Source organism: Paramormyrops kingsleyae, chromosome 25 (genome assembly GCF_048594095.1).
Source record: "Paramormyrops kingsleyae isolate MSU_618 chromosome 25, PKINGS_0.4, whole genome shotgun sequence".
NCBI classification, from domain to species: domain Eukaryota; kingdom Metazoa; phylum Chordata; class Actinopteri; order Osteoglossiformes; family Mormyridae; genus Paramormyrops; species Paramormyrops kingsleyae.
This window is the reverse complement of record NC_132821.1, coordinates 25,200,289-25,225,472: the sequence shown is the minus strand read 5'-3', so window position 1 is coordinate 25,225,472 and position 25,184 is coordinate 25,200,289. Positions and strand designations below refer to the sequence as shown.

Below are 25,184 nucleotides of genomic sequence, written 5' to 3'. Positions count from 1 at the left end.
TCTATCTATATATCTATCTTATCACAGCCCACGAGCTCACCCCCCCACCACCACCACCACCAAAAAAAAATAAATAAAAAATCTGCCCCGAACGAGGCTGAAAAGTTTTACCCAGAGAAACGCCATCTACCTCTCGGGTGTTTAAAGATGCCGTCTTGTGACCTCCACGTGGTCCTCTCCCTAATCCGGTTCTCGTCTCGGTGAAGCCTTGCAGGACCCTATTCAGTGCTGCATCCGGAAACACTCCCTCATTACTCGTGCCGGGAAAATTCAATTACTGTTTATTTTCGCAGAGCGGGAGAAACCTGCGTATGACCTGCGTAATCGGTAATCATTATTGATTCGATAGAAGAAAAAAAATGCAAAATGAAATAACATTAGTCCAACCGTATGCAAATTAAATAATACCGAGTGGTTTGTTTTCTCCCCCATCGCAGGCATGCAATTAGCCGCTATCCGCTGAGGTAACGCTATAGTAACTGAAGCAATAAGAGGGAAAAACACATTAATATTGCATTAGCCACCGTACGCGGGCAATGTTCCCCATTCATCAGAGCTCAACAGCCACGGGCAAAACAGCGAGTCACTTATTTAACTTTGTTTTACGCATCGCGTGAGCGGTGATGAGCCGTGTTGCGCGCGTTTGCCATGGTGGCAGCTTGGGGACACGGCGCTAGAGTAACCGCGAGCCTCTAGCTGCGTCCTGGTCGCGCCGATTCTCCTAATATACCCGACGTCGTGATCTGAAGGCGTTGCGCCCGGAACTGGGAAATACCTACAAAATGTTTCTCCGGTATGCCGTGGAGGCTGCCGGACGGGCATTATGCAAATATCGCTCTGTGTACGGCTTCAAATTAGCTACCGTGAGATTTACCCACCCCCACAGGTGCTTGGAGCTTCCGCTTGTCATTCCGTTCTGCTCGAGCTTCCATAGCTGCGAGTCGACACACGCTGGGAAGTAACGATCCGGTAACTCGACGCTGCCGGCTCCTAATTTACGTTTGGAGTCTGAGGTCAGGCGGTATTTCGAAAGCCCAACCAGAGTGCGCGGGAAAGCCTAGGAAACGAGTGACCATTCCCCTTCAGGCAGCCTCGCAAATAGCCACGCGCCTCGCCTACACTGGGGAGCGTGATAAGGACGGTTCATTTGGTTTGTTGTACTTGTATTACGCGGGAAAAACATAAGGTTTTCAAAGGATCACACTCTGTCTGCATGGCACACAATTAACTTGTTTACACAGCAGAGCACTAGACACTAAATTCCTACTGCTTACTTAAATTGCTTTTTAATTGTGCTTTAATTCTAGTGTAAATGTAAAATGGTTTTGAATCCTCTACATAATGTTTCAGCCTCCACTTTTCTGTGTTGTCTTTAGGATCCTCTACTTTTTTTGTGATAATTCTGTGGTACTATAAAGGGATCAGCCTCTTGAGGAAACTGGAAAACATCCAGTTCATAAAAAAGGCAAAGGTTTGTATGTCACTCCAGATTTGGGGCAAGCTTCTGGCAGGAGCCCTTGGTACAAGCCACCCCTCCTGATGGACTCTCTGTCCTGGCAGGAGGAGACCATATTCGGGTCAGGGAGCCGGTACAGCCCTGGAGCCGGTGAGGAGAAGCCCGCAGGCCTCGTGGAAGGTGTGACGTAGGGCCAAGGATGTCAGAAGAGAAGGCAGGAAATGGGCATCGGCCTGGCCGAGCTGGATCTCGGTAGGAAGGTGGAAATTCCACTGGGAAGGAGACATTGTGTGTTATTTCTGTAGCAAAACAGAAAAAAGATTATAAATTCTCTGGAACAATTTCAGACTACCCAGTACATTCAAGCAGTGTGGAAGGTTTTAGTTTCATAGCTGTGGAGACCATGCTCATTGATCTCTTCATTAAGGTCTTAGGTAGACCATGCAGCATCGTCTGCTTTTGTCAAGGTTTAAATGGATAAAGGGCTTGCATGTAGCTCTGCCAGTGGAGACACGTACCAGCACCCCACTGAGGTTTGTCCGTGTAGCGCTGTGTTCTTTCCGCTTCCTGATGAGATGTGTCAGGATCTCTAAGAAGTCACACGGCTGGTGCCTCTGTGAGGGTGCTGGTGGGATGGGTGTTCGTGTGACCATCTCTTACAGGCTGTCGGGTGGCTGCTGATGACCCACATCTTTTGGCCTTACGGCGATTAAGAAAGTAGGTTGGTTTAGGATTCTTGGTGACATACCCAACAGGTATGTCGAGGGTTATGGGAGATCTTGTAGGCAGTAAAGTCTTGGAATTGGAAGGATTTATATTTGCAAGTTCTCCAACAGGTTTCCTCTGAGGACTCCACTTTTCTTTAGAAGATCTACCATTGAGGTGACTGGTGATTGTAAATTCACCTTTTCATGTAATTGCCTGTACTCCCTGCAATGGACTGGTGTCCAGTTCCTACTGTATTTCCCCTACGTAGATTCCTGGTCATCCCTAATATAGTTACATAAGCAGTTCTTGGAAATTTAATTAAGGAGCGGGCGCCGTGCGGTGACGTAGCGTGGGGATTGGGAAGCCGGGGACGGGATTGGCCCATTTGCTGTCTGTGGAATGGCTACTGCCGCCTGCCTGCTCATTCTTGCTTGTAATTGGTCTTGCTGTGAGGAGGCGGAGTCCCAAACCAGCAGGAAGCAGAACCCGCTCATATTAGCAAATGGGCTAAGGGCCAGCCCTGCCTTTGACTGGATGTAATCTGTTTGACAGCAGGGGCACCAGGCCTCAAAGCCCGTGTCTAACGTCATGTAGCTGCGGATAATTCTCCAGCTCATTGCTATACATTGGCCCTCTTCCCTTCCTCCTCCCATCTTTGATTGAATGGTCGATTTGCTAAACGAGAACCATCCCTTGGCATCCCGAGTGCTTCCCCCGTCTGCCAGCGGCTGTTGTCGGGTTGTCTGATTTAACGCCCTCTGTCGTTGCCTTTGATGAGTCTGACAGCTTTCACATTTCAAGTTGACACATAACGCATAGCGTTCCCACAATTCCGTCAAACATGCGGTCGCCATTAACCAATGACCAAATTACCACCCATACAGCAGAGAAGAATTATTCAACAACACAGAGGAGATACGTGTTAAGGTATAGACTGGCTTGGGGCTGGGGTGCACAGTAAGAGAAAAAGGAAAAATTTTAATGCTGACTGACGGGGTGGGGGTGTCTCTGAGCCTAATGTTGGAAGCATTCAGTGCCAAACTGCACATCACCTTCCTAATAAATACAAACATCTATGGTTAATTGGTAAAAGACCAGGGGCAGCCAAAAGTTGTTCAATCTGTAGCTAATTTCTGCTGAATGACACCCTCATTATAAATTTCAATTGGATGAAATATAATTGATGCAATTATTATGTAATATATATATATATACACACTAAGAAATAGACACGATACTTGTTACACCTTGGCTTTTGCCCTATGATGCCTCGGATTGGCTCCAGACTCCCTGTCTGTGATTCTTTCCAGGAAAAGCAGCTGGAAGATGGATGGGTCTGTGGGATGGACCATAAGATTGTTAAATTATTGTTTCCATGTTGTTAAATATGACTGGGAGAAGGCAGTGAGTGGCAGAAGCAGCTGTTGCTGGGATCAGAGGACTGCAGAAATTCCAGATGAAAAACGGAGACTTGTGAGATGTGGAGGTGGGGGCTGGTGTTTTGACATTGGAATGGCCTTTCACACAACAATCCTTCTGGCAGTCACCTTTATTTTCCCTTTGTCATTGGGAAGTTGCTAGACATCTGAACGACACGTGGCCTCTTAGAAAAGCTCATAGCCCTGTCTATTGCTAGGTGTCATTTAGTCCCTGAAAGTGTCATGAAACTTCAACAAATAATATGACGTAAAAGCGAACCCCCCCCCCCCCCCCCCACACGCACACACTATCACGGAGCTAGGTTCACAGGCGTATACACCATTCTGTTAATAACAGTCATTTTTAAGAATTACACTGTCATTCCGCTTTCCAAAACACAGCACTCAGCCAGAGTCTGTGGTAAACATCCGCAGCCTGCAGCGTCCACCCCCGCCACAGGTGTTTACGTTCAAGAGCCGTCAGAGAGGTTCCGTCTCACTGCGCACTGCATCCCCATCATTGCTCTGTCCCCTTTTCCCATAATGCTCAGTCTACACAAACAGCGATGGGGCCGTTCGGGCTGTGTGACGCAGCGTGAAGGACCCAGCACTAAAAGCTCGCACCCCCGCTCCTCGGCTGTGGCCATTAGGGACAGAGGAGAGGCTTCTGACGTATTCTCGGCCAAGAATCATCTCCCGCCTCACCTGTCCTGGATTTAGGACTGTATGGTTCTTTCTCTCTCACCTGACACTTGTTCCAGTGCTTTCTGCTCCATAATCTATGGGGAGAGTGGTGAGAGATTCAGGGTGGGGTCTTAGTCTCTCTTAAGCAACAATAAACAACATAGGTGGGGTGGGGGTGGATTCTAAGATGTCAGCTTAGTTGTGGTTATTATCTGAAATTAGCCTGACCTGTCAGATTTCAGCAGCGCTGAGGTACAGTTAGATCCTTGCTCTGGATCACAAGCCCGTGTTGGGATGTTCCGAGCTGTGGATGCTGTAGCGGGCAGGTGACAGGTGAGACCTTCGTAGAATCGAAGCCAATGAGGCGAGACCCTGCATTTATTTCCGAAGGCCAGAATGCGAGATACTCATTAGATGACACTGCTTTCATGTTTGTGTACGGGAACTGCTCCGATGGGGCCCAGCCGGCCTTTAAGGCTGTAATATGGCGTAAAAGCTTTAATCAACATGCTCCCTTTTTAACCACGTCTGCTTTGCTTTTATGCGCCATGACAACCGGAGAATAACAGTAAATAATATTCTGTAATTGCATGATTTTATTTAATTTTTTTTTTGTAACAGAAAAGTGCCCCTAAAACAAAAGTGTTGTTGTGCGTTAATGGTGGCGAAATGCGCTCCCCAAGTGTGCCGTTTTCCATTTATTTCCTTTGATCTTAGTTCTTGAATTTGTCAGTGCTCTTGACTGGAATTCAAAGTTGATCTCACAGGAGAGGAGGAAGGGGAAAAAGGGAGTGGCAGTCTTATATGAGGGCAATAAGACATTATCCTCCCCAAGCCCCTATCAGAGGTTCTAGTTCCTGTTTCATTGTTAGGTAGATCAAGTCTTATCTTATCTGTGGTAAGTTTGTCACCCGGAAGGCAGGTTTGTTTCTCGTTACACCCCCTTTGTATCCCTTCCATTAATCTACTTATCACATCAAAAGCAGCTAAGGAAAAGCATCCTTCAGGCATCTTGTTACTGTGACATAACACAGTAACCCCCCCCCCCACCGGGAACTCGTAAGACTTGGATGTGTCCGAATCACGTTGCGAGACGGATGAAGCTCACGCTCCTGAGATGTCTTGCGTCCGGCATCTCCCTGCCCCCAGAGCCTTTTGTTAGTGCCAAGGTTTAAAGGGGAGATGGGGTGCTGAGTCATATTTGCTGCAGAAATACTCCAGCGGGCTTCGGGCCCAAGGCCATAAGCTTCCCACATGTTGGCATGCGGTTAGCTTTGACGCAGACGGCTTGCCTGTTTTGCGCACTGTCAACCATGTGTAATGCACTTCCTCTCAGCAGTCAGCCAATCTGTGCCCCCCTTTTATTTGGGCTCCCTGAACTAGTCTTAGTCCATACCCCCCCCCCCCCCCATCTCTCACCACAGAAGTGCTTTGTATCTTGCCTTGTGTCTTCTGCTTTCCTTATCTCTTCACCCGGCTAACGGAGTATGGCGGTGGGGTAAGTGAACGAAACGTGTCCCAGGCTACCAGGTGTTCCCAGGCACCATGTTCCGAGTGTTCCCGGCCTCGCTTCAGCGAGAGGAGCTGCCCATGTCCATGGCTGCAAGCTGATGGGAATTGCATAAGTCAGCTACGCTCAGATTAGCTGCAAAGGGTGGTGATGTTTTGCTGCAGTTACGATGACCTGTTGTCTTACTCATTATGTCAGTTTCGTCAAATACATGCATATTCCTTGCAGCACACAGTAAAATCCCATGCCACGGAGTATCCAGATCGGGTATGCCCTGTGACACAAATTACACAGTTTAGTCAGGGTCGTTTACATCACTTTTTACTGATCAGGTGCTGAATTACGCTTCATCGAGTCAACCTCCTACCACATCGCAAATGACTTCATAATAACTTCTTTGTCCTCAATATCTTAATTGGATCCGGAGGTTAATTGGATTACGGTTCTCAGACGAAGGATCGTGACCCCCCCTAAACTTCAGGGAGGGAACGTCTAGCACAATCGAACTCGACGGCACCCTATTGAATGATGATGCTTTAGAGGAGCCATGATTGCGGGTTGAAATGGGTGCAACGTGGAGGGTAATAGCATAGTCTGAACCTTCAAAACCTCCATCTGACAGGTCGAGTGGAGGCTTGGGTCCAGCCAAGCTGTATTTATGTATCTTGGAGCCAAACTCCTCCTTGCAGGGTTACCCACACAGCCCATGTTCACAAGACGTTTAGCCGTAAGATGTCGTTATTTAGCTGTTGGACACTTCAATGCAGCTTAACATTCATGCATCAGAACAGCTGTGCATGTAAAGCAGCAAATCAAAGTGAAGTATTTGGTCAGCGGTATGACTGCAGTTCCGCTGGGCATTTGCACTTGGCATCTTGATATTCCAAGTTTTTTTTTTTTAATATTTTTTTTTAATCACTAAGCGACCTGCTGCCCTACTGAAAGAGTTTATTTGGGGGGGCGTGTTTAACGTGTATCGGAAGCGTCTGCCATTCAGGGGCACTGGATGGGTTTAGCTGACCCCTTGCGCAGGCAGGTTAGTTTTCCCGCTCTGAACAAAGGTCACGCCAAAAAGACAGACTGCACGCAGACTGTTCTCGGGCATCTGCACAGACTAGCCTTCTACCAGCACACAGCTGCGTGTCGCCGACAGCCATATAAACCTCCATCCTAATTAAAAGCAATTAATGCACATTGACGAAACCAATTAATTATGTCGATGGCTGATGCCTGGTAAATAATGCGTGGAGGGGGGCGGGCAGTTTCCCCTGCAGGTTTTTTTTCCTCTCACCCCATCTTGTTTGCTTGCTGGCTCGCTTTAACACCCCAACCCCCACTACACTCGAGGCCCAGCCTCCACCGATGGAACATGGGAGGGCCTCGCCGTGGTCAGACGGCACTCTCGGCCATCTGGCTAAGCCAGGCCACTGCAAGGCTGCCCCCTATGGACTGTGCTGTGTTTTAATTTCAGCCGAGCCTCCCATTAGGAAGGAGAGACCGTCCGTAAAACGTGACTATGGTTACGTTTTTCCAGTCATGGAAAGACACAGAAAGGTAGAAGGGAGTCTGTTGTCTTGGTTCCTAATGTGTGGTGTCTGTGAAGTAGATCACACACACACAGCCCCGCCTCCACTCCCCCCTCCCCTCAGCCCAGTCTGTCTCCTTAGGCTTGAGTCCAAAAGACACTTTGGACCTGATGATTCACAGCACACACCTTCTATAAGATTCTTTTATTCATTGTTTGGTTTTCCTCTATCAGTCATTAATTTTTTGATTTGGGTAGGGGCTGGGGTGACATTTTAATAGTATATATGTGGTATAAATATGGATTATAACAAATCCACACCCCTTGGAGCATGTTGCACTAAATTTTTACAGCAGCAGCTAACGGTGGTTTTACATCGAGCTTGTGTTCTCCTTAGGCTGCATAAATAACAGTCATATTAAGCGGCCTGCAGCTCAGCACGGCAGGAGCAGGAAGCTTTTCACGTTATCAGCGTGGCTAAAGGTACCTGGGCTGCAATTGGTCCCTGTTTGCTTAGCATGGCTCACCGTGGCCGCGGTCCATTTGTCAACGCCGGCGAACAATGGGAGCCATCGTCATTGTTTCCCATCCCTGTCTGGCAGCCTTCCACCGAGACCAGGCCTTCCTGGCTAAAGACCCGAGTCCCACATGGAGATGGATGTGCGCCATGTTCGAGACGAGGGGGACGCTCCTAGCTTGTCATCTGTCACTGTCTCGCAACATCTATGCCTACACCCTTGAGCCTACACCCCAACTCGTCCAATCCCCCTGGGTTACACCCTGCTCCTTGTGCCCAGCAATATATCAGGGCTCTAATTCCACGTCAGGGTCTCCCAGTTCCGAATGCGAACACGCACATGAAAATCTGCACGTCTTCTGTCTGGAATGTTGAGAAAGACATGAATGCACATTCCGAGACAAGCCTTCATTTGTACTGTAATATCCCTCAAGAGCATCCGGTTAGGTATTTCTGCTTTTAAGATAAATCACCCAGGCTTCTGCAGATGCCTTTGAAATAGGTGAAAAATTCAGGATGCTACGGTGCCCCCACCCCCCCAGCCCTGATACTAGCGGTTCAGAAGAAGGCATTTGAGACTGGCTTAAATCTCTGTCCATATGAGAGAATGCACAGCACCTTAAAGGGAAAAAAAGGGTCCTTCCTGAAGTGACGTTTAACTCATTTCACCAGGGTCTGCGTGCTCTTGAGGGTGAATATGTTGATTTCCTCGTATCCTGGTTAATTCCCCCTGTGCCTTTTCACTTCCCCTAGGTGGAATGCGTACATAGATTTCGGTTGGACGCCCTTAAACTGATGGGAATTCACTGGAGTGATTTGGAGCTCTGGGTGAGGTGACTGAAGCAGAACCTTTGGGTTAATTATGGCAGCAGCGCACTGCCAGTTAGACCTTAGGTCACGTACCTGAACCATGTTTATATGCAGGTCAGGCTCAGGCCGTTTAAATAAGCACCCAGACCTCAGACCAGAAGACGTGCCCAACAGCACTCCAACGCATGTTAATGTCTGAATGCTAACCGGGCTCCCTTTATTGACGGGTAAGCGTAGTCCATTCTCACGCAAACGTCTCGATCGTTCTGTTTTTCAAATGCATTTGTATTTTTTGATTTACCAGTCAAAAGGGTACTCGTGGTTTTAAGCTAGTATATTTTGTGCAATTCACCGTGTAATTCAAGTAAAGCATAGTTTCGGCTATCTAGGTATTAGAGCGCGGTGTAATGATGCGTTTACTTGACTGGATGGCTTTGATTGGGTGTTTTGATTGGGTAACACGTCTGCAATTATGATACAGGGCGCGCTGTCTGAGACCTCAATAAGTCACATCTACTGGGTTTTATTATTTGGCAGCAGGAGCAAACACTACCAGTTAAAAGGCTCTTATGCGAGAGATTGAGGTTTGATTTTCCGTGAGTAGTGGTTGAAGGGCTGTAGGTGGCATTGTGGTGATAAAACAGGGAAACTGGCAGTATAATTCCCGGCGAACCTGCCAATTGTTTGCGTTTTTCATGTTCAAAATCCCTGGCAACCTCCCAAAGCAGCCTGGATTCCTTAGATTTATTTATTTCTCCTTAGGAATAAAATCACTAAATGGATTCCTTAGATTTATATATTTCCCCTTAGGAATAAAATCACTGAATGGATTCCTTTCCAAGGCTGAGATTCATCCATTCCAAGGTGTGCGACCCGGGGTACCATCATGCGATTCCGAGGAAGCCCAGATGACGATTGTACCGCTAAGTGCCAGTTGGGCTTCAGCATCTGGTCATAATGGAGAGGCTGTAGCATTGTTACCATGGATGCTGGTCCTGGACTTTCTACATAAGCCGTGTGTTTTATAAATGTACTGTTATCTGTGCCGAATGCTTCTCTGTTAGTACAGTGCGAATATCTGACAATGGGCCAGAACAAAGAATCTTGTATGATGCATAAGAGCTCAGAAAATATCTTCACTTAGACTGGAATTGCTTTATTCATAGTGCGTGATGGACACCTTAAGTGGGAAAATGGATAGACTCCAGGATGAGGTGATGGATAGAGGCTCATTCGAAGGTTTGGAATCACACCTACTGCACGTGTGCTGGAAAAAAAAAAATCTGAGCTCAGATCAGTTTCAGATTAGACAGTCTAAATGTTAGGCTTCCCTGTTTTATTTAAGCTGGAACCATAAAACAGGACCCATCTGTGCTGTCCTCAGCTAATTGATCTCCAGCGTGTTTACCTGGCAATATTGGTAACTATTGTTCAGTCGATTTAGCGGATCGACTGTGCGATTTGCCCACAATGTCATTTATGGGAACCGCCACCGGAGCCAGCAACAGCTGCAGACCAGTCAGGCTTCCGTTTATGGTTAGGGCTGTCACTGGGAAACACAGCACAGCATTCGCTCACAGGGGTCCCAGTCTGACTGCACTTCTGCAGCCAGTTAACGAGGCGTCCCATTGCCGTTTGCCCGAGCAAACCCGGTTCTGGAATAACATCTCACTGAGCAGCGAGCACACTATATCCTCCTCTGGGCTATGCCCCCGAAACAAGGAGATTGGGACCCCAAGTAACCACTTTTCCCCATACTATGGCCTTGAGAAATTTATGGGCCAGAAACGCAGTAAATGTCTGAATTGATGAAGAGCCTGAGTGCAGCCCCTCCATGATATCTGGCTGGTTCTGAGGACCGGGGATTCGGACCGTCAGCAGAGAAGAAACGCCACGTAAAAGCTGTAAAAGGGTCCAATGTCTTGCTCCAGCACGTCCAAAGCTGTGAGGTAGCTGCTCCGCATCTAATTACGGAAGACGCTGTGGCCAAGTGCACGACTGCAGTATTGACTTGCAAAAATGCGTGTTAAAATGCGAATGGAGAGGTATAGGGACTGGCGCCGCTGGACTGCATTGGTTAGATAAAGAGCAAAAACTTAAGTGTAAAACCAGAAATGCATTCAAAATGCAGTCCCATAGCGCTTCCTTAAAAGCTGCATTAACCGCGCGATATTGCAATCACACTGCACCCATTGTCCCACCCTCAGCAGGGCTTAATGGCAGAAGCGTGAGAAACTCTAATAAAGCTGGAAACGCTTACAGCTACGGACCGGGAGAAAATTCTGGCGAAACCGCTTCACGGATTTGAGCGCTTCTTGAGACGGCCAACGTGAGCCGTTTGAAATCCCGAATTCACCCACGGCTCTTTCCCACACGAAGTGCTAAACAGATGCTCTCCAAACATCTAATTACCGAGGGTCCTTGTGTAAGAGGTGAGATTACAGCTGTTTTTCCGATATCATCCTATAATATAGCCTTTGAAGCTAATCAGAGCATTAATAAGCTCACAACCTTTTTGATCTTCATGGGCTATTTACGGGAGCCCAGAACATTGCAGGGCAACACCTTTGTTTGTCCAACTAACATCCTGGTCATCCCCCTGGCTATCTGGAGTCACTTTCCTTGCTCTCCGGTCACATAATTCCCTGCCTCTTTCCTGCAGGGGCATCACCATCTGAAAAGGATCAACGAAGAGGGCAAACCGGAAATCTGTGCCGAAAACACTCATGTATGGCTCACCGTAAACACCCCGTTCAGGCAGAAACATGCGGTGCACGCTTTTCCCCCCGAGTCTGCTCAGGTGCTCATTAACAGGGAACCTCCCCCCCTCTGGATCAATGTCTTTCATTGTGATGGAAATTCATCGTCATCCATACCGCTCAATAACCCTTTAGAAAGAATATTGTATGACCGTGTGCCCCGCCACACATAAAAGTCTCATCGCCGGGGTGCTTTTATGAGAAAATATTGTTGCTATGGGTGCAATGAAGCAAACAGATTTGTGGGGGATCGATTATGCGTTTCCGAGGCTTCAGTTTCGGCCTTTCAGGTCCCCCCTCACCTCCTCTTCCCCCTCTTGAGGCTCTCTTAAAATTGACACGTTATCCCCCCCCCTTACGCATGCCTTATCTGTCTGTCTGAAGCAAAGCCTCTTCAGAGAGAAGGGGTGGGGTCACATATGGGTGGGGTCAATGAGAGGTGTGGCTGTGGAGGGGTGGAGTCATATATGGGTGGGGTCAATCAGAGGTGTGGTCATGGAGGGGCGGAGTCACATATGGGTGGGGTCAATGAGAGGTGTGGCCGTGGAGGGGCGGAGTCACATATGGGTGGGGTCAATGAGAGGTGTGGAGGGGCGGAGTCACATATGGGTGTGGTCAATGAGAGGTGTGGCCGTGGAGGGCGGAGTCTCCACAGATCATCCTCAGCTGCTTTATTACAATATTGAACATGTCACATGCACAAAACCCACATTTTTATTTCCATAATCACCTCTGCCGATTGAATTATAAACCTTCCTCCAATTGTATATTAAAATAAGGTTTATGAGGCAGTTTTGTTTTCTTCGGCTGACAGCATGTTAACAGAGGGAAGATGAATGTACACAGGCAAGTATAAACCATGGCGTACGGGTGGGGGGGTGGGGGTAGTACTGCGGGTCATAGGGATGTGAAGGACAGTAATGTGGTCGGACAGATGAAGCTGTGCTGCAGTAGGGGAATAAAATTATCTATCTGTCTGTCTGTCTCTCAGTAGGTCGAGGGCAGTTTCCATTGAGATCTGTATTTAATTTGGTTTAAGTAGGTACAGCCCCCCCCCCCCCCCCCAAAAAAAATTAATTATATAACTAACTAAAAAAAAATGCCACCATCCTGGGGGGGTGGGGGCAATTTAAATCGACGTTAAACAAAGTGCAGATAAGATAATAGGAAAACAACCTGGGGCGGAGCTCGTCTCCCGGCGCGCGGAGCTGCGTGCTACCGATCGCTTCATGTTATGCTAATTTGTGTAAATTAACATGGCTTCTGTAAGCATTACGTATACATGAGGCCCGCTTCCTCCTTGTGATGTTCCGACCGTGAGCCGCGAGCCTGACGGCTGATTGTTGTTGTTCACATCAAACGAGGTTTATAAGAGGTTCAGTGTGAAACAAAATGCCTTAAACATTGAAAGGATACTTAGTTTAAAAAGATAAAGGCATAAAACTTGACTTGTAACACGTCGAATTCCCAGCCGCGATGTGCAGTTTTGGGGGTGATCGCTGCCTGAGGGCTGCGTGTATGTTGTACAGGTTTGTGTGTTTGGCGTGTGCCGAGTGAGCAGTGGCCTGTACTACGAAGCGGGGCTACTGGTTTATCGGGGTAACTTGTCGAATTTAAGGTACCACAGTTTAAATGGACTTCATATTCGTTCACTAACATTTTGCCCAGACCACCTTAAATCCGACAAGTTACCCCTATAAGCCAGTAACCCGACTTCGGAGTACAGGCCACAGGTCTGTGTTTCCATGGTTTGTTTACATGTTTTTGGCATGTGCCAGGTGGGCAGTTCTGTGTTTCTGTGGTTGTTTACATGTGTTTGGCATGTGCCTAGTGAGCGGTTCTGTGTTTCGTGGTTTGTTTACAGGTGTTTGGCATGTGCCAGGTGGGCAGGTCTGTTTCTTCGGTTTGTTTACAGGTGTTAGGTGTATGCTGAGTGGGCAGGTCTGGTTCTCCATCTTGACCTGTGATCTTTAATCTCCGCCAAGCAGCTTGCCTGAGCTACTTACAAGGCCGCCCGCCGCCACATGACCCCCACAAGCTGTAAGTAGTCACCCCCCACGGCCACCTGCCCCAGGCAGGATTTGCTGCATGCTCACCATGTCACCATGACGCTAGGGGTCAGGAGAGTCATCAGAACTTTATATGCCCCCGTATGCTAATACAGCTCATGGCAAGGAGGGGGTTCACACGCTGAACCTCCGTCATGTGGACCCTGTCTCGTTGATCCAGCACTGCATGTTGACTGGGTGGTCTGGCTGAGATGTGCTGCTGTTTACCCGCTTCCCGTCTTGCATTCGCCAGTAGCCAAGGACAGTGTCTCATTAGAATTGGCTTGTGGTTCGTGTTTTTCACGGCCCGCTTGCAATCAGCCTGCCACCCACTGCCCCGTCCGCTGTGTCCGGCCCTGTGATTTCCCCCATGGCTGGCTCCACGCCAGCCCCCGCCTACGCTGCTGTGATGCCACCCAGTGCCTCTCTGCCGCTCATTTAGATGGAATTGTTTTTCCCCTCCTCCGACCCACTCCCCTTCCCCATTTACCTCCCAAAGGTTCCGGAACCCGTATCGCCCGACTGGGTTTTTCCGGCAACGAGGCTCTTCAGGGATGAGTGCGGAACCGGAGGGGGGGGGGGGGGGGGGCATTTTTCATAATTACGGCAGGATATGATTTACATACAGACACATGCTTGACATTTCTGCGCGCGCACGATGTCATTAGTGCCAAATGAACGAGGAGTGGGGTCGCGGGAAAAGGGCCGGATAATTGAAATCACCCAGAAATGTCGCCTTTATTCCGGCGCAGTGAAGTTAAAGCAGAAAGGATTTTCTCCAAAGGTCTGTATTAGTGACGCATTACATAAGCCAGTGGTGCGATTAAAAAAAAAAACAAAACATTCTACGTTTGCACATCTGAATAGCATTAAGTTTAAAAGGCGAGCTGACAGCCAAGGTCTGCTTTTATATGTATTGAGAGGAATTAGTAAATATATGGCCGTGGCAGGAGTAACAGCGCTCTTGTCTGTGATGTGGCTCTGTGTCCACATCCATCTCATTGGGTAAGTAGGTTTGAAGGCCCGTTCTGCCGTATATTCAAAACCATATCAACGTCATTTCAGCAATACGTGCTGCACTGCCTGTGCTGGGTCCCTGAGGAAAACTTTCATTTGTTCTGATCCCGCCCACTGTGCACGATTGGCTGACTTAAATGTGACGGCACTGGATTGGACAGCAGGGACTAATTATGGCTCCGCGGAGTATTATAAGGGCAGAACGAAAAATCATTGGTTCAGAGAGACAATCAGATTTTAGAGGAGGTGGGTCCAAGCGACCACAGGAGGCGGAACCATGACATCTGATTGGTTGGTCCCACCTCCTATAGTTGCTTGGACCCACCCCCTCTACAATCTAATTGGTTATCAATCTGAACCAGTCATTTTTCATTCTGTCCTCAGAACATTTTTGTGTAAGTAAAACTCCCATGAGCCTAATTATGTAGTTAGCAGCATGTGTGGCACCGCATCCCACTTTAAACGTGTAAATTAATGTGTGTATTTCTGTGTTTATGTTAATAGTGAATGTTGTAAACGTGCAATATTTGCCGCTGCTAGTATCAAACCAATAGTGGCTGTTAATGAGAGCAACTCCCGTTTTAAAAGAGCTGTCATCTCATTTATTAAAATAATTCATGCACTTGCCACAATATGTTTATTGCTCTCCCTGTGTGTCTGCTGGATCGAAAACATTCTGCGCCCTCTCGTGTTGTGCCGTGACATAGAATAAAATAAAGTTTTGTCCGAACGTCATATGAATTATATGATGACATTAAGAGTCTGCTGTCACTTTACCCCTCCTGCTGACTGTTGAGAACGCGGGGATATGCAGTTTTCTTACCTTGATGGTTGGAATCAGGGTCTGATATCCTTATGTGACTATGTCACCAAGATGGCTCAGACTTCCAAAGGTACCGTTAAACTTTGTTCTACATTGGCCTTTATCGGTACCATCAGTTTTTAAATGTCCTATTTGAAAGGTAATAGTGTCCGCGGGATAATGGCTCCGCTTTGACATTTTCGTTCCATGTGATAGCGAGTTATAATAGCGAAAAAAGGAAATGTCTGTCAAATGGTATTTCGCGTTGATGTAAGATTCTGTCGAAGCCGGAGAACATAGAAAACCTTGTCCCTGCTGTCAAACCTGGCCGGGCCGTGTATCAAACATGTCACCCAACTCAGACAAAGACAGTCAAAATGAGTGAACACGACGGCGCTGTAAGTCCAGCTCTGTCAGGTAGCTCAGGTTTCCTTCAAAGACTTCTTTTCATAGTTTTCATTTGTTTTTTCTCTGCTTCTCTTAGTCTCCGGGCCAACGTGAACTCGACAGCAGTTGTTTCTCTGGATTATGCTGCTGGGGCACGTGTGCGCACAGGCCCGTTAATGAATGCACATCACAGACGTCCCGACTTGGAGCTCACTTATTTACAAAACTCCTCAAAAGTTTTGACCCCATGCCCCACAACAAAAATAAGCTTGGCATCGATTTACCAAATTTACATACAACGTTCTTGGTGTGGATGAGCACAAAGGCTCGATCTGCCTTGGCCTTCTGTGCCCGCAGTTTCATTCCAGAGCTAACTGAAGGCCTTGGCCCCATGGAAGTGACCTTGTCCTGTAGGCATGGGTTTGATATTGTGGAGAGAAATGACATTTTTTGAATGATCCTCCCCGTCACTCCCCTAAGGGTCTTGCACGTATCCATGGCGACAGGTGTCCAGATGGCTGCGAAAGGTGGTGACATTTCATGTAGCTAAATGCCACTTTTAACCCCGATAATTCCCCCCCCCCCAAACGACTCTGTTCCATTTGTGAATCCTGGGATCCCGGGGCGTTTCCAGTATCCACGGCTGCCCGCGGCCACGTCTCTCAAACGTAAGAGCCGACGAAGCCGACTTCAGCCTCGCGACGAACCCGTTTTTGAGCCGGAAAAGTGTTCCTCCGAGCCTGTTAGCGGTTCTCCTTAATAGGCCCAGTTTACCGTAGTTCGGGATATTTGATTCGGAACATATATCCGTGTCGTTGCACGTTTTTAACGTATTCTAATGAATTGTTTAGTGTCTGTTGTTATGCTAGCTGCAGTAGATTATATGGTTACAGAGGCTGTATATTGTATGCTTTATGGGAAATCTGTTTCTCCTGTAGCTGCTTTATGATAAGTTATCTCTGTGGATGTGCTTCGCAGAGACGCAGCTGGCACCAGCCACCTTGGATCCGGGCTGCTAATTTGGTTATGATTAAGGACCTACCCCCCCATAACCTGGGGCGCTATTCCACAAAGCAGGATTTCTTCATTAGCCAGATAACTTAAGCCAAATGTAAGGATTGTCCAATAGGAATGTTACTTATCTCTCCTCCCATTGGATGGTTTTCACATTGGGCTTAAGTTATCCAGCTAACTGGTAAATCCTGCTTCGTGGAATAACCCCCTGGTCTGTAACTGTTTAACTGATTTGCCAGAGTGATGAGGCCATTGTTTGTCATTTTTTTCAGTTTTAGTGGCGTGCACAAGGTTGAGCCGGAAAAGTGTTCCTCCGAGCCTGTTAGCGGTTCTCCTTAATAGGCCCAGAACCTGTTAGCGGTTCTCCTTAATAGGCCCAGTTTACCGTAGTTCGGGATATTTGATTCGGAACATATATCCGTGTCGTTGCACGTTTTTAACGTATTCTAATGAATTGTTTAGTGTCTGTTGTTATGCTAGCTGCAGTAGATTATATGGTTACAGAGGCTGTATATTGTATGCTTTATGGGAAATCTGTTTCTCCTGTAGCTGCTTTATGATAAGTTATCTCTGTGGATGTGCTTCGCAGAGACGCAGCTGGCACCAGCCACCTTGGATCCGGGCTGCTAATTTGGTTATGATTAAGGATATTGTCTGATTAGACTGGCTGATCAAATCTGCCTCCTCCTGCTCCAGCTCCGGGGAGTATGCGGCTTGTTTTTAACAGTGCAGCGTATTTCAGTCCATGGGTTGGCTCCCTCTTCCACAGCTCCGGGTTGACCTACCCCCCCATAACCTGGGGCGCTATTCCACAAAGCAGGATTTCTTCATTAGCCAGATAACTTAAGCCAAATGTAAGGATTGTCCAATAGGAATGTTACTTATCTCTCCTCCCATTGGATGGTTTTCACATTGGGCTTAAGTTATCCAGCTAACTGGTAAATCCTGCTTCGTGGAATAACCCCCTGGTCTGTAACTGTTTAACTGATTTGCCAGAGTGATGAGGCCATTGTTTGTCATTTTTTTCAGTTTTAGTGGCGTGCACAAGGTTGAGCCATAGTTTCAAGTTTTATTGGTAACAATTTACTTGATGGGGCACAAATAATATAATATATATTATATAATATATTATTACTTATGTATTAATTAACCCCAAACTAAGTCTTAGTCACATACTGATCTCATGTTAATTTATCATTAATGAATGGTGATGCATGTTTTATCTTAAGCACAAACATTTTTTACTGTCTAATTCTGTAAACCTTTGTGAACTACTGAAGGAACAAGTCATGAATAACACAAGTGAAATACTGATCTCATGTTTGTTCATCATTAATGAATCATGATGCATCTTTCATCCCAAGCAGTTACTATATTTGTTACTACATCTGTTAATTCTGTAAACCTTTGTGAACTACTGAAGGAACAAGTCATGAATAACACAAGTGAAATTTTGATCTTGTGTTTGTTCATCATTAATGAATCGTGATGCATATTTTACCTCAAGTAGCAGCTATATTTGTTTATAATTTGTACTTCAGTAATAACCGAGTTATTACTAAGTATTTGTGCCCTGTCAAGTAAAGTGTTGCTGTTTTGTTTGTCACATATTCAAACTTTGTGTGCACTGGACATTTTTATAGTGAAGTTTCTAGAGTTCTACCAAGATTCAAGCCCAGATCGCTGGTTTCAGGGTCCGGGCTATTAACCATCACACCACAGAACCCAGAGATGTGTTGTGTTGTGCACCAGACCAGGAAAAAGCCTATTCCTACACGCATGCGCCAGTATCTTCACTGCTCTTCACTTCACTGCTCTTCACTTCACTTCATTTGGTGTCACGGTCGCTGCAGCTCTGGGTGTGTATAGTGCAGAACAAGTAGGTCAACGCAGGTGTAGGTCGAAGGTGATGCACTGGGACTAGGCTCCATCTCATTGCTGAGCACTGTGATGCCTCTTGCGCAGTTACTGCAACACAGGTAAGATGTGCAAGGCTTTCGGACAGCCGGAGTGACCTCATTAGGTCCCTGCATTATCGATCTGTCAGAAAACTGTTAGTAATGAAAGCTAGCATCACAGTTTTATAAATCACCGGGCTGCAGAAATGGACATACATCATATCCCTCTAACCACACCACTGAAGGACAAATGTGTTATTCTGGTATGCTTTAACTTTATGACACTTATTAATATTATACTGTCACTGGTAATTCAAATAGTGATTCAAATTAGATATGTGGCAGTAGCGGCTGTGAATAATGTTTAAATTTAAAGTTTTATCAATGGCTTAGGTGTTTATATGAATAATTGTCTCTATATTGTTCCTAGTAGGGATTGGTAATATTTCAAAAACATATTTTAATTAATCTGGGGAATTTATTTTGTGAACTTTCCATTTTTAACTGTGCATAAATACTATGATTAATTTTGCCAAATTTGTGGTGCATAACTTTTGGTAGGATAGGGATCTGTGGCTGTATCCAGAAGGTTGTGGGTTCGAATCCCATAGTCAGTAAGTTGAGTACTCAAATTACTGTTGCTCCTTTGAGCAAGGCCCTTAACCCTAAATGCTCCAAGGGCCCTGGCTGACTCTGCTGTTTGACGCAGAGCTTTCTCAGGTATGCGATAATAATGTAATGTGACAACAGAGCAGGGGGATTCAGAGGTACAGAAAACCTCTGAGGATAAAAAACATCTGTAGCTTCAGAGAAGCCAAGTGTGTTTGGTTCATCTACAGAACAATGAAGGCAATTAATTCTGCTGTTGTGGGTTTCAAGACAGGGGATAACTTATCCAAACTGCCTTCTCTCATTGGACTAAGTGTTCATCCCCAACAAAAGTGAATTTTACTGGAATTTCACCCCGGTACAGATGCTTCTCGGGTTGCAGTGGACCATATTATGATATTTTGACGTTACAATGGGTAAATGTTTTTCACTTTCAGTACATTCATTCAATAAATTACATGAGATAGTCAACACTTCACACTTTTTGTTATATAGGCTTTGTGTTAATGACTTTGCTCAACTGTAGGTTAATGTAAGTGTTCTAAGCATGTTTAAGGTAGGCTAGGCTAGGCTATGATGTTTGTTAGGTTAGGTGTACTGTATTAAAATGCATTCTCGCCTTACGAAAGGTTCATAGGAATGTAACCCCATCGTAACCTGGGGAGAGGCTGCATGTTTTAGAAGACTAGGACCCTTTATAAACATCTTCTACTTAAAAATATAACATTTTTATAATTTGTGCATTGCAATTAAAACTTTTGGCAGTTAGAACATGTTGTTAACACCCTGTGCTCTGTTCTTGGAGTTATTCATGCGTTTCCTGGAATAATATACGTTTAAATTCCTTCGACGTATTTCAGAATGCGCCAAAACTGTTATCTGAATCGATGTTCTCAGCGTTTTTCTGATTAGACATGTCGACCGCGAGTCGAAATAAAATTTCATCTCCGAGAGTGATCCAGGGGAGCAGACTTCAAGTTTTTCGATATCCGTGAGATTCGTTCACCTTATACCATTAAACTGTTAAATATTTCATGGTGGAAAGTGGATTACTTTTTTTTTTGCATATACTATATAGGAAATGTATATGGCAAAAAAAAAAAAGAATTTGTTGATGACAGAGAGCCACCTTTGTCCATTTCATTTGCAGCAAGGAACTTTTCTGTTTTTTTTTCCCAGGGAAAAAAAAAAAGAATGTTCTGCCTTCTGCTGAAGAACAATGTCTGCATGTAGGATTAATTCATGGGCTCCTTATGGGGCCACCCCATGGTGAACGGCTGTGCGACTGAGCTAAACGTTTTAATTTTGAAAAGCGGAAGAGCTGCCATGTTCCCCCAGAATGGCTGATCTCTGTCTAAGAAGAAAAAAAAAAAACACGAGATAAATAAATAAATGCCAGTCCATCGTGAATAAGACTTAATTAATGCCAGGCCATCTGTTAGCCTCTGCTGGGCCACACCGCCAGCTGCTGTGTCTTTGATCTCCGCTGCCTCCCCCCCCATCCCGGCAACGTGGTCCGTCAGAACACGCTCCCCTTTAAATGGCAGACCTCTCTGTGTTAATAATAATAATGCTAATAATTCATAATAATGCATCCCCTCCCTCCACAGCGGCCAGGAGGATCTCGCAGTCGCCGGTCTCGCTCGGAGCCTGCCGGCTTCCTTCCAGGGTGGAGGGTTGGTCTGGCTTTTCTTGCGAGACGACGTCAGGCTTGTAGCTGAGCTGTTGCAGCCATTTAAGGGATGTTCTCCGTCTCCTGGCCGGGGCCGGAGACTCAGGGAAAGTCTAACGAGGGCACAGGGGAGGCTGCAGATGCGAACTCGGGGTTTGTTTCTCAAGGATAATGGATGAGAGGCGTCTGTCCGCCAGCTTGCCGGCAGATGATCAGTGCGACTTCCGGCTTTCTTTTCAACATCTAAGGAGAACATTGTTAAAAATGTAGCGGAGTTGTTCGTGAGTTTAATAAAGTCGAGGGCCTATATCTCGCAGGGGATGTTGCTGTTTTAGCCCTGGGCAAGGTATTTCAGCTAAATAGCCATAATAAATATTCAGCTGCATGAATTGATGAAATATATCACTATAAGCCATGTAAGTCACTTTGGATCAAAGTATCTGCTAAGCAAATAAATAATGCAATATAATAAAGAAGTAAAATATTAATCTGTAGATTAAACAGTGGGAAGGAAGTTGCCATATAAGGCTCAGAGATCAAAGAAGCTCTTTGAAGCACTTCAATCACATCTTTGCACATATAATTTAGCATTTCCATGGCGCTACACAGCAACGTATCAATACAATATTACCGTGACTCCTTACCAGGGAAAACTGCAGCTGAGATATCCCTTCACACAAGGCATGTCGACTTTGTCCAAGGTAGAGACAGCTGTCGGTAGAGGTTGTGCTTGAATACGAGGTGTTTTGGTACCAAGTCCCTGTGTCTGAGGTCATGAGGTCACGTCCCTTCGCAGGAAAAGGTAGCCGGGACCTGTGCTGACCGGTGTCATCTTCAGAGCCTCTACAGGCGGAACAAAGGAGCTTTTGAAAAAGCCTCAGTTTCCCTGATGGCTCCTGGAAGCTTGCAATCGGGCTTGCCGATAAAAGCTCTCCTTTCTTATCTTCCTCTGACTGCAGAATAGAAAGTGTGTCGCGGGGCGTGAAAACTTGTTCAGTCACTCTCCCGTGCGTCTGCTGTGTGTTTATGTCCATCCATCCATCCATGTTCCCAGGGGCTATGGGCAAAAGGCGTGTGTTTATTTAATTTCATAAATATCTTCTTCTTGGGCTACACGGTAGTGCAGTGGCTGGCAAGGTCACCTTGCACCTCCGGAGACCATGGTTGGCGCCCCCTGCTGGTTTACTCCCTGCATTACGGCCATAACTTCAGGAATAGGCTCCCTGCGACTCTACATAGGACAAGCTGGCGTGGAAGATGTGTTTATCCTCTTTTAGAATAACATACTAATGTAAAATAAGGGGTTAATATGCCGCTAATGGCTTAACAGGGACAGAGTGCCTTAATGTGAACGCAGTGGCTGCCCAGAGATCGTGCTGCTTCCTGTCAAAGAGCTTTTTGTCTTCCTCCCGTTCCTCCGAAGAGTATTAACCAGCAGCGGAAAACAGCGGGAGCGTTTAAAAAGCACCAGACCGGCAGGTGCTGAAATGTTCCGGCGATGATCGTGTGCAGGCATTATCGAGTATGCGAGGACTATTCTCCGCCTCCGTGTCGGAGAACAGAGGGCCCTCGAGTGGCCCTCAGGGGCCGATTCCCTCATAATCGCTGCCATCACCGCTGCAGATTAGCCCTTAAGAGGTGTGTGTGGGGGGGGGGAGGTATTGTGTTGTTCTCTTTTCTCCCACTCAGTAAACATGAAATCATGTATGTTCAGCGTCATGACTGCTGTAAGTGTGGTGTGCAGGGAAACCATTCGCCACTCCCTCTCTGACCCGTGCCCACTAATCTCGCTGCAAGCAATTTTTATTTTATGATGAATTACACTCACAACCTCTGCCGCATGGTTATTTCATGCTTTTAACTTGTTCAATAGACCTCTGTCAAAGAATACATTGGGGGGTGGGGAGAGGGGGGGTCGTGTGTGGCTCAGCGGTGTCCGTACCCAGAAGGTCACCGGATCCAGTGCCAACCTCAGCAGAATAGTCACGTGTCTATCGGCCCCTGGACCGTGGCCCTTAAGCCCCCCCCCCACCAAAATGCTGTTGGCGATGCAGACCAAATTTCCCCACCCTGAGATTAAATGCCTGTTATGTTGACGTTGTGGGGAGCATTTTTTCGGTCCCCACAACAAAAAATGTCAAGAGTCTTCAACTTTGTTTGGTTACTTATGGTTAGGGCTGGGTACGGGTTAGGGTTGTCAGTGTTGCGATTAAGGTTTTTCCCATAGAAATAAATGGAGAGTCCCCACAAAGATAAGAATACAAATTTGTGAGAGTATGTATGTGTGTGTGTGTGTGTGTCTGAGAGGAGTGCCTATCAAGCATTCCAATGTGCCTCTACTCATATATGTGTGAATGGCAAATGAAGCACCACCTCATGCCAAAGATCACCTTTGTCTTGCTGGACCTTTGTTGTGATGGATGCTGTTGCAGTCAGCGCAAACTCAGTAATGAAGCACTGATTGTAGTTTAAGGAGCCTCTGTTTGGTGCGGCTCCTGATGACTGGATCCTCCCTGCCACCAGCAGCATAAGGCCAAAGGGCTTTACGGTAAACCAGAAGGCAGGCCTCATGGGCGTGTCCCCGATGGCCACAGGCAGGCCTCTTGGGCACGTCCCTGATGGCCGCAGGCAGGCCTCTTGGGCACGTCCCCGATGGCCATCCAGAGTGAGCCTGACAGCCTAATAATGTGACTCAGCTGTAGAGTTCCTACCAAGGGGGTGACCTCAGAAAGGAGGCTCCACTACTCCCCCCTCCCCCATTCAAAGGACATTAGTAGCACTCGTAACCTTTGTAACCGAGATCTGGGCTCCTGTTCTAGGCAAGACTCATACCACCCCCCTCCCCCCCACACACACAAACCAAAAGGGATGGCAGATATTCGGGAACAGGAAGCGATAAGCCCGTATTAGCGTGGAATTACCTGCCTGAGCGCGGCCCACTAAACAGAGCACCTCCCGCAGAATGCTGAGTGTGCTGTTTCTTTTAAAGCACCATATGTTCATTAGGTCCCTGCCGAGAGGCCACTCGTCCCGACGACGCGACCGGAATGTTCCGTTTGTTCTGAACGCTGTTGGGTAAGTGCCCCTACTAAGGTCTCACGTCTTTCTTCGGACTTGCCAGGACAGTACCCCCCCCCCCACACCCCTCCCCCATAAGGACACCACTGAGAAATCCGGTATCAGGTGAGTGTCGGCTTACTGGACCTATCAATCCCCGCCCACAAAAAATTGTTCTAGTGTCACGACTCGTAGGCAGTGGTGCCGCTTACTGCCGCTTATACCACACATTTGCGTGTGGCCCCCGCCCAAGGTTTTGGGGGCCCCCTGTTGACCACAAACAGTCCCAACACTAGGGGGGCTCGAAGTGAATTTTTGACTGAGGCCCCAGAAACAACAATGCCGCTCCTTGCTGTCGGGGAGTAACATCGGTGGCGCCCCCCCTCCTCCCCCCCTCAGGGATTAGGGTGAATAGCGCCATCAAGAGAATTATCCTACGAAGGTACCTAATTGTTAACTGGGTGGGGGGAAAAAAGACATCAGAGTCAAATTTGCATTTCCTAACGTACATTAATTCCAAACGTGTTTTGTCTTTTCAAACAGTTTTATAGCACCACAGGAAAAAAAAAATCCATTAAGATGGAGTTGCTTTTGTGTGTTTTTTATGCTAGTTATTTATGGCAGTGTCCATGATTGGTCATTCAGCCAAGCAGTAATGAGGGCCGCACTGAACTGGAAAGGTTAACGCACTTAATCGCACATTATGTATGAAAAGCCAGACGGGCACGGCCATGATCCCCTCTTTCTCCACACTGAGTTACTTTGCCGAAATTAACCGAAATTAAGGCCTTAGACAATCAACTGGTCCATCTGACGATTGATGCGGGGAAGTCTATTAATCTGCCGGTAAACAGCAGCCAGCATCGTTTCCAGACTGCCAGACTTTTCTCAGGGGCAGGTGCTCTGACGGGGGTGGGGGGTGGGGGGCAGGGAGGGGCATGGCTGACTGGTAAATGGGGAGGAATTTCCATCAGTTGGTTATCGAAAAGGGACGTTTGGAACATCAAAGGGGGTGAAATTTTAATTGTTCCAGCAGGTGCTCAGGCACCCCCAATTCCACCCCCCTCCCCCAACAACCTGTTTGCAGAAATTATTTTCATTTTGAACCCTGCCTGACAGTACAAAACCATCCCATGGATTAACTATGGGGGCCCTAGGCTGACATGTATGGGCGCTCGGGTGTTGCCAATTTAATTAACCGTTAATGCTGATGTTTGCCGGGGGCCCAGGGTATAATCTAGGACAGCCTATGCATTAATCGGGCCCCACCCTCCCGCCCCTGTTATCACTCTG

The 25,184-nt window shown here is 46.9% G+C and overlaps 1 long non-coding RNA gene across 6 annotated transcripts in view; it reads left to right on the top strand.

Annotated features, from left to right (window-relative positions):
- Positions 1-200: 200 nt before the first annotated feature.
- The window catches only part of LOC111837230 (uncharacterized), a 64,528-nt gene continuing 39,544 nt past the window's right edge, over positions 201-25,184 (top strand). For 2 of the 6 annotated variants that reach the window (XR_002836608.2, XR_011985867.1), the window contains exons 1-3: positions 687-969; positions 1,377-1,471; positions 1,561-1,708. This is a non-coding gene — a long non-coding RNA (uncharacterized lncRNA). Of the gene's footprint in view, positions 328-686; positions 1,014-1,079; positions 1,151-1,376; positions 1,472-1,560; positions 1,709-25,184 lie in introns of those variants that run through there. The other 4 variants (XR_011985868.1, XR_011985869.1, XR_011985870.1 and 1 more) reach the window with 4 other exon arrangements.